The sequence below is a fragment of the Citrus clementina genome, unplaced genomic scaffold, assembly GCF_000493195.1.
Source record: "Citrus clementina cultivar Clemenules unplaced genomic scaffold, Citrus_clementina_v1.0 scaffold_7, whole genome shotgun sequence".
Lineage (NCBI taxonomy): Eukaryota > Viridiplantae > Streptophyta > Magnoliopsida > Sapindales > Rutaceae > Citrus > Citrus x clementina.
Window position 1 is genome coordinate 9,703,818 of NW_006262075.1, and position 10,141 is coordinate 9,713,958.

General features: G+C 36.2%; 1 non-coding gene across 1 annotated transcript; it reads left to right on the plus strand.

Annotated features, from left to right (window-relative positions):
• The first annotated feature begins 5,108 nt into the window (after positions 1-5,108).
• Positions 5,109-5,212, plus strand: LOC112097125. The gene has a single exon (XR_002904782.1). It is a non-coding gene; the product is annotated as a small nucleolar RNA R71 (small nucleolar RNA).
• Positions 5,213-10,141: the final 4,929 nt, after the last annotated feature.

Here is a 10,141-nt window from a genome sequence, read left to right on the forward strand (position 1 = left end):
AATGTCTCTGAGTTGGTGTTCTAAACCCTCAACATAGGCTACTAACTCTGGTGGTTGTAGAGCCCAAATGCGATGTGTTTTACAAAATTGAATCTGTCTTTTGAGATGAGTTTTGACACGTTGAAGTGGTTTAAGAATGTTCAGGAGGAACGGTCTAAGTATGAGACTCATGATTAAAAATGATAAGAGAAAACTTAATGGTAAAATAAACACACTTATGCAAAAACAATTTCAATTAGCAAAAGAATAATAATAAAAAGAAAAAAAGAAAAATCAAATCAATGAAGAGAAAAAAAAATCAATTCAAATTTGGTGGGTCACTCAAATTTATTTCGGTGTCTTCTTCATGTGGTTGGTACTCTAGATATGGCTTTAATCTTTGACCATTAACTTTAAACGTGACACCATTCTTTGGGTCTTTAATTTCAATTGCCCCATGTGGAAAAACAGTATGAACAATAAATGGGCCAGACCAACGAGAGCGTAACTTACCTGGGAATAGGTGCAAGCGAGAATTGAATAAAAGCACTTTCTGACCTGGAGTGAATGATTTTCTCATAATTTGCTTATCATGGAAGACTTTCATTCGTTGCTTGTAAATCTTGGCATTTTCGTACGCGTCATTGCGAATTTCTTCAAGTTCTGCCAGCTGTAATCTTCTTTCTGAGCTGGCTTGCTGCATGTCAAAATTGAATTTCTTGATGGCCCAATATGCACGATGCTCGAGTTCCACAGGTAGGTGGCAAGCTTTTCCATACACTAGCCTGTAGGGTGACATCCCAATCGGGGTCTTGAAAGCCGTTCTATATGCCCATAAGGCATCATCAAGTCTTAATGACCAATCTTTTCTGTCTGGCCTCACCGTTTTTTCTAATATGTGCTTTATTTCTCGATTGGAGATCTCAACTTGGCCACTGGTTTGCGGATGATACGGGGTCGCCACTTTGTGTGTGATTGAATACTTTGTCAAAAGAGCTTTGAATGCTTTGTTACAAAAGTGGGCACCACCATCACTGATTATTGCTCGAGGGAATCCAAAGCGCGAGACAATGTTGCTTTTCAAAAATCCTATCACCACCTTGTGATCATTGGTCCTACATGGAATTGCTTCTACCCATTTTGATACGTAGTCAACAGCAACCAATATGTATTGATGGCCAAAAGAAGGGGGAAAGGGTCCCATGAAGTCGATACCCCATACGTCAAAAATCTCAACAACTAAAATTGGATTTAGTGGCATCATATTCCTTCGCGTAATGCTTCCCATTCGTCGACACCTATCACATGAAGAACAGAAAGTGTAAGCGTCTCGAAATATAGATGGCCAATAGAAACCACATTGTAAAACTTTAGTCGCTGTTTTCTTAGCACTGAAATGGCCTCCACAAGCTTGTTTATGGCAGAATGAAAGGATATTCTGAATTTCACTTTCTGGGACACATCGTCTAACAATTTGATCCGCACAATACTTGAACAAATACGGGTCATCCCAAAAAAAATTCTTTATCTCTGCAAAGAATTTTGCCTTGTCTTGCTTGGTCCAATGCTCAGGAAGTTTACCTGTAACAAGATAATTAACTATATCAGCATACCAAGGTAATACTTCCACACTCATTAATTGTTCATCTGGAAATGACTCATTCAATATTAATGGCTCTGTAATTGTGTCAAGATGGAGACGAGAGAGGTGGTCGGCCACAACATTTTCTGTCCCTTTTTTATCTTTGAATTCCAAGTCAAATTCCTGCAAAAGTAACACCCAACGAATTAGCCTAGCTTTTGCATCTTTCTTTGTGAGAAGATATTTAAGAGCAGCATGATCTGTGAACACGATTATTTTACAACCAATGAGATAAGATCGAAATTTCTCTAATGCAAACACTACTGCTAGCATTTCTTTTTCAGTAGTTGAATAGTTCAACTGTGCATCATTCAATGTCATACTAGCATAGTAAATAACGTGGGGAATTCGATCAACTCTTTGTCCTAATACTGCTCCTACTGCATAATCCGATGCATCACACATGAGTTCAAATGGTAAACTCCAGTTCGGGGCCTGAATGATGGGTGATGATGTCAACAACTGTTTTAATTTTTCAAACGCCATAAGACATGAATCATTAAAGATAAAAGGTACATCCTTAGCAAGTAAATTGCATAAGGGTCTAGAAACTTTGCTAAAATCTTTAATGAAACGTCTATAGAAACCAGCATGCCCAAGGAAAGATCTTACTTCTCTGACTGTTTTGGGTGGAGGAAGATTAGAAATGAGATCCACCTTGGCTTTGTCAACCTCAATACCTTTGCTCGAAATGATGTGACCGAGAACAATACCTTGTTTTACCATAAAATGGCATTTCTCCCAATTTAAGACCAAGTTCTTCTCGATACATCTCTGCAGAACTAGTGTTAGATGATGTAAACATTGATCAAACGAGTCACCAAAGACAGAAAAATCATCCATAAAGACTTCAAGGAATCGTTCCACCATATCAGAAAAAATGCTCAACATGCATCGTTGAAATGTAGCAGGTGCATTACATAATCCAAATGGCATTCTCCTATATGCAAATGTGCCAAAAGGGCAAGTGAAAGTAGTTTTCTCTTGATCTTTTGGTGCTATGGGAATCTGATTATATCCTGAGTAACCATCTAGAAAGCAATAAAATTCATGGCCTGCTAATCTATCAAGCATTTGATCAATAAATGGTAAAGGAAAATGGTCTTTACGTGTGACAGAATTCAATTTTCTATAATCAATGCATACACGCCATCCTGTAGTCACTCTAGTGGGTATCAATTCATTATCAGCATTGGTAACTACTGTGACTCCTGACTTTTTAGGGACAACTTGTACAGGACTGACCCATGAACTATCAGAAATTGGGTAAATGATACCTGCATCTAATAGCTTAAGCACTTCGGTTCTAACAACTTCTTTCATATTAGGATTTAACCGACGTTGTATTTCCCTAGTAGTTTTAGCATTTTCATCAAGGTGAATGTAATGCATGCAATCTACTGGGTTTATACCTTTAATATCTGCTATGGTCCATCCTAATGCTTCTTTGTGCTCTTTTAAAACATCCAACAACTTACCTTTTTGTTCGTCATTTAGGGATGATGAGATGATTACCGGCAGAGTACTTTCTTCTCCCAAAAACGCATATTCCAAAGTGTTGGGCAATGGTTTGAGCTCGAGTTTCGGTGGTGATTCTGATGATGGAATGAGTTGCTTCTCTGATGGTGCTAGTTGCTCAACTCTTGACTTCCATTTATTAGTGTCCATAGATGGTGCTGAGTCAAGCAGAGCGTTGACCTCATCAACCGATCTGTCAATATCAAAATCAAAACCAAAGTGAGTTAAACATGTTTGTAAAGGATCATCACTAAGGTTTGAAAGAAAAGTGTCATCAACTAATGCTTCGATTAAATCCACATCAACAATTCCATCATCTGCACTGTGAGGTTGTTTGGCAATGTTGAAGATGTTCAGCTCCATAGTCATGTTGCCGAAAGACAACTGCATATTTCCCGTCCTGCATTGAATGTGAGCATCCGCAGTTGCCAAGAAAGGTCGGCCTAGAATAATGGGGATGTGCTTCCTTGAATCCTGTATTGGTTGAGTGTCAATTACAATGAAGTCAACAGGAAAATAAAATTTGTCTACCTGGATAAGCACGTCCTCCACAATACCACGAGGTATTTTCGTGGACCGATCTGCAAGCTGTAACACCACTGGAGTTGGGTGTAATTCTCCCAGTCCAAGTTTCACGAATACAGAGTAAGGCAAAAGATTTACACTAGCTCCTAAATCCAACAAAGCATTCTCAATTGTGTGGTTCCCTATACTACATGAGATAGTGGGGGAGCCTGGGTCTTTGCATTTTAAAGGAATTTTATGTTGGAGTATAGAACTAACGTTTTCTGTTAAAAATGCCTTCTTTTGAACATGCATATTTCTCTTTTTAGTACAAAGGTCTTTAAGAAACTTGGCATAAGATGGAACTTGTTTAATAGCATCAAGCAAAGGGATGTTAACACTTACCTGTTTGAAGATTTCAAGAATCTCACCTGTGGATTTTCCCTTTTTTCCTTTAGCTAACCTCTGAGGAAATGGAGCTTTCGGAACATATTCTCGTGGGTTAGTTTCTTCTTTCTCCTCCGGTGATGAGTCCTCAACATTCACAGGTACAATTTGATTTTCTTTTGTCACCGGCATCTCCACTTTGTTGTCGACTTCCTTTCCTTTTCGCAAGGTCATTACTGCTTTGACCTCTCCATGCTGCTGTGGTGAACTGGTACTTGCTTCATGTACTCCTTTAGGGTTAGGCACTGGTTGACTTGGAAACTTACCTTTCTCAACGGTCATTGCCAAGGTCTGAACTGAAGAAGCAAGTTGTCCCACCATCTTCTCGAGGCTTGAAACTGATTGGGCTTGTGAATTGAAGCCTGCTCTCAACTCATTTCGTAGTCCATCAATGGTGCGATTCTGTTGCTCAATCGTGGAGTGAGTAACATTCTTGAAATTTTGGAATGCATCCTCCCATGGTCTGGGTTGAGAGTAGTTCTGGTTCTGATTGTATGGTCTGAATGGGGGCTGAGAGGCTTGAGGAACTTGAGGAATTTGTTGCATTGGTGGAGCTGGAGCTGCTGGTCCATTCTGTTGGAATCCTTGAGACCATGAAAAATTGGGGTGGTCTCTCCATCCAGGGTTATATGTGTTGGAGTATGGGTTGTAATTTGATGGCTTTCTCATTACACCTATGGCATTGGCTTGATCTGAGTATGAGTCCTGGTCATGTGGTTCTGTTGATTTAGCAGTCGATAACGATGCTATTTGTCGAGCAAGACCTTCAACCATCTCCTTGACTTCTTTGATTCCTGAAGTTGATTCGTCAATTTGAACCTCATTCACTCCTTTAATTCTTCTAGTAGTCCTAAGTGATCGACTCCGTTGTTGGGAATTATCTGCTTGTCGCTGGAAGAATTCCCAAATTTCTGATGCACTTTTTGACATTAGCTCTCCTCCACTTGTTGCCATTAGCCATTCTTGCACATTCGGCAATAATCCCTCCAAAAAGTATTGGCATTGGTGCCATTTCTCGTACCCATGATGTGGACACTTCAAGAGTAGCCCATTGAATCGCTCCCATGTTTCGAAAAATTGCTCGTCCTCTCTCTGGGTAAACTCCGAGATTTCCCTGCGAATAGCATTGGTTTTATGTACTGGGAAATATTTATTCAAAAATTTTGTAACCATTTGTTCCCATGATGCAATGCTATTAGCAGGCAATGTATTAAGCCATGAACGAGCTCTATCTTTTAAAGAAAATGGGAATAGTCTAAGTTTAACATCATCATCTGAAAAATTCTCATATTTGAATGTTTGACAAATGGCATGAAAATCGTTCAAATGATTATATGGATCCTCATTTTCTAGGCCATAAAATGTAGGGAGACAATTTAACACACTAGGTTTTAATTCAAAACTCCTAGCAGCTACATTTGGGTATCTTATGCATGACGTGCTCAAATTAGCTAAGGGACTAAAATAGTCCTTAAATGGCCTCTCCTGTGGTGCTTGTAAATCCATTTTATTTTTAACGTGTTTGTGTGTGCGAAGTGTTTTTTCTAATTCAAGGTCTATAGGTTCAAGATTAGGTAATAATGACCTACGACCATGCATGCAAAATAAATAAAATAAAAATAAAGATGCAAACAAAACAAATAAAAATAAAGAAGAGGAAGAAATTACGATACTAACCTTATTGCGCTATTACAACCTTTCTATAAAAATACACAAAAATAAATACGTGAAAGAAATTAACTAAAAATTAAATTAATAAGATAAACAAAAAAAATTACAAAGAAAAATAAATGGAAAATTAAATTACAAAATTTTAAAGAAGAGAAAAAGAAAAGAAATACTAACCTTTAAATGTAGATTCACTTTTTTTTTTTAATAATAAAAAAAAATACAATAAAACAAATAAAAGAAATTATTCACAAAAATTAATTCTATGAATTAAAATTACTTACCTCCCCGGCAACGGCGCCAAAAACTTGTTGTGCAAATTTTAATGTACTCGCAAGCGCACGAATCTATTGTAGTATAGACTAATGGTGACGAGTGTCGATCCCACGAGGAGGTGGATTTTAATTATATATAAAATTAATTTTGTAAATGGGTAGTTGGATTTATGGGGGAAATGATTTGGAATATGCTAATACTTAAATTAAAATGGCGAGAATAAATTCTAAAATTGGAATTGCAATGGAGAGAATAAATTGAAGAGAAAATCTATTAAATTGACGTACTTGGGTATCTGGATCCGTATCAACATGCATCATGGGCTAAATAATCCGTATTAATGCCAATTAAATCATGAGGGGGGAATCCACACCTCATGAACCACGCTCTAATCAATATGGTGCTAAGGGCTTATCGTGCCAAATAATAATAACCTTATACTAGAGAGCCGGTGTAACCAAGGCGGTATCTAGACAAGACTATTATTATTTGTCGACAAGAAGTCAAAACATCCACAAAAATTAGAGGGGAAGAGAAAATAAATTTACCAAATTAAGCCCATGACACATGTTGAGACTTCACCTTCAACCCAAGCTTAAAAGAAAATTAGCCACTCATAGTTGAACTAGGGGCAAAATGGGAATTTATTAAAATACGAAGAAAATACAAGATGGAGAAGGAATTACAGAAAATGGATCCCAAAAATGGATTCAGAGATATCAAATTAGGGGGGAGAGGCCCCCTTTTTATAGATACATGGAGTAAATCATGGCCATCGGATTAAAAACAGTTTGGACGCTCAGGATTGCGCCACGTCATCAGTCAACAGTCCACGGTTTGACCACGCGGATGAACAGTAACACGGTTTGACCCGACTTTGAACAGTAACGCGGTTTGACCCGGATGAACAGTAACGCGGTTTGGTTGAAAATAATCCTGTGTGATGCATGCACCGTACGCGAGATTTTTCGTCCACTGATATGCTGCCACGTCACCATCAACAGTACATAAGAATTTTAGTCCAACAGGATCGTGACACCTCATCAGTCAATGCCACATCATCGGTCAATGCCACGTCATCATCCGTCTATGTGAACAGTGTCGTGAACAGTAACGTATACAGTACCGTACACGTGAATAGTACCGTACATGTGAATAGTGCCATTTTTCCTTTTATGCTCCTCCTAAGGTTTTCGACCGTCCTGAGTTCAAAAGTGATGTCCGTTTTGCCGTCTGATCTCTCCTTTATTGTGAAATGACTATAATGCCCCTAAAATACATAAAATACTTAATTAAAATAAAACACATGTAATTAAATCACAAGAAGGTTAAATATATAAAAGTAAGGGTTGTTAGTAAGACTTAAAATGTAAAATGACGGTTTTCTCCTTTATAAATATGCATTTTCTAACACTCAACATCTATCATGCTAAAACTAAGCATGTTGAATTGAATATCCATTTCATCCGAGATAAAGTTACTGCTAAAGAAGTTGCAGTCTGTTATGTGCCTAGTCAAGATCAAACAGCAGATGTGCTGACTAAAGCTCTTACTTTCAAACAACTTAGTTACTTCCAAAGCAAGCTGAATGTTCATCCTAAACATTTCAGCTTGAGGAGGGATGTTAGTGAATTAGATGAAGCTGGAGCAGAGCATGATGCTGCTGTGTAGCTGGAGCAGAGCATGATGTTGCTATGTAGCTGGCTGTAGCAGATCAAATCATTAAGCTGACCTGTCAAAGTTAGTTAGCTGGTTGAGCTGATGTGTCAAGTTAGTTATGCAGCAAATGGTTATGTGTTGCAACAATCTCGTGTGTGTGTTAAGCAGATTGTAGCTCAATATAAATATCAATTTGTAGTCATTAAACTTGTAAGCTTTGAATAATAAAAGATTCTACAGTTTTCTTTGCAAAGCTTTTCTTTTATTTTCTTTCATTTTCTAGCCTACCAAACAATATAGAACTAAGTTTCTTTCAGCAACAAATAACGTAGTCCAAACGTGATTCGTGAAACTTGACTTCTTGTCTAAGAGGGCCAAATGCACTATTTAAGCCATTTTTCAAAACTGAGTTTCTTCTTATCACATGCACTATTCAAGCAATTTTTCAACATTTTCTTATTCCCCTAAAAGCTAACATGCATGCATGAATCATGTTCCAATCAATTTCTTGGCAAAAATTGGAACGCAAGAACCGGTTCGAGCATAGGGACATTGTCACGATTCAAGATTCTCAGCAAGACCAACGTGCATCACTTTTGGAAAGTAATTTAGCAATTTCCATCACGATGGGTCCACATTATGCACATGGCAAGATCAAACAAAATATCACAGCTAGCTCGATGACTACTAGCCAAAATACGAAGACAATTACGGCCAGTTACATCATTATTGCCAGTAAACTCTTTACGAAGGAAATATGAATATCCCTCATAATCACTTTCTTATATTATCATTATTTTGTAAATATAACAGAACACATTCTCTCTTGTAAAGAAGTCAAGAAAACGGTTTTAGTTTTCATATCAATAATGGAAACTGTGAAAATTGTTCATACTAATTTGATTGATAACTTTAAGACACAAAAATTTATATGAATGCTACATTTAAATGTGAAACAAAAATGAGTGCTTATATTAAAAAACAATCAGTCTCATTGCATCCTCTTTCATTGACATAGCCACATAGGCAATTTGCGGTCAACTCGTGGCACCCTTCTTGACACGCAAAGAACTTACATCGAGGAGTTGTTTGATTTTATGTTTCAAACTAAGTACCATAGCATTACTACTTCTATAAATAATTCATTTGAGCTTCGAGCCTATTATTTATATTTTACGCTTCTGTTTCTCTTCATAAAGATTTTTTTTTCCATTCTCTTTTTCTTCCACTTTCCCGACTCCCAAACACCACCAGTCCTTGATTTTCCTAGAGTATTAACTGACTGTTTACACGAACATAGACCGACTGTTTGTCTAATTACTGTCAAGAAACAGCATACTGTGTCTCGGGGTCCCTTCGTTTATTGACTTGTCACTTGTGAACGGGCTAATTAAAGGGTGTTCCTTTCTTCAAGAAAGAATGCCAAGAAAGTACCATCCATTAGACACGTTAAGAATTATAATTTTACACTAAAAATGGTAATAATCATAAGAGTTCTGCCATTTGAACTCCGTGAAGACAAAAGAACAACATAAAAAATTGGCACGTGAATCAACTGCACTTTTGTCTCTTTGTCCATTACTTTTTGAGTTTAAAAAATAAAATAATCAAAAGAAAGAAAGAAAAGTAACGAAAAGAAAAGAAATAGATTAGTTTTTGAGTTCTGTAGTCTCTCTCCATTTACTCGTTCTCACCTCTCATTTACGTGAGCTCTCTGCGTTCAGGAAGGAAAAACTCAAACGAGTTCCGTCTCTGCATCTCACAAATTCTGTCTCTGCATCTCAGTTATCACAAGGAAGAAATTAGATCTAGATCTACAAACAGAGGTGAGAAATGTTTAAATGGTGAGAATATTTAATTTAAATTACAAAAATTCGTAAATTTTTACTTTTTATATATTTAAATTGTTATGATTTTTTTAATTTAAATGGCTGGAAATAATGGAATAGATTATAATAATTTCTGAATGTGTTTTATATATGTTAGGATTTTTAAAATTTAAATGGTTGGAAATAATGAAATAAATTATAACAATTTCTGAATGTGTTTCATATATATTAGGATTTTTCTTAATTTAAATGGCTGGAAATAATAGAATAAATTATAACAATTTCTAAATGTGTTTTATATATGTTAGGATTTTTTTTAATTTAAATTGCTGAAAATAATGAAATAAATTATAACAATTTCCGGATGTGTTTTATATATTTAAGTTGTTAGGATTTTATAATTTAAATTGTTGGAGATAATGGAATAAATTATAACAATTTCCGGATGTGTTTTATATATTTAAGTTGTTAGGATTTTATAATTTAAATTGTTGGAGATAATGGAATAAATTATAAAAATTTGTGGATGTGTTTTATATATTTAAACTGTTAGGAATTTTCGTTACTGGACAAAATGTTATATAAGTTTCTTAATACAAATGTTAATTATTTTGTAGAA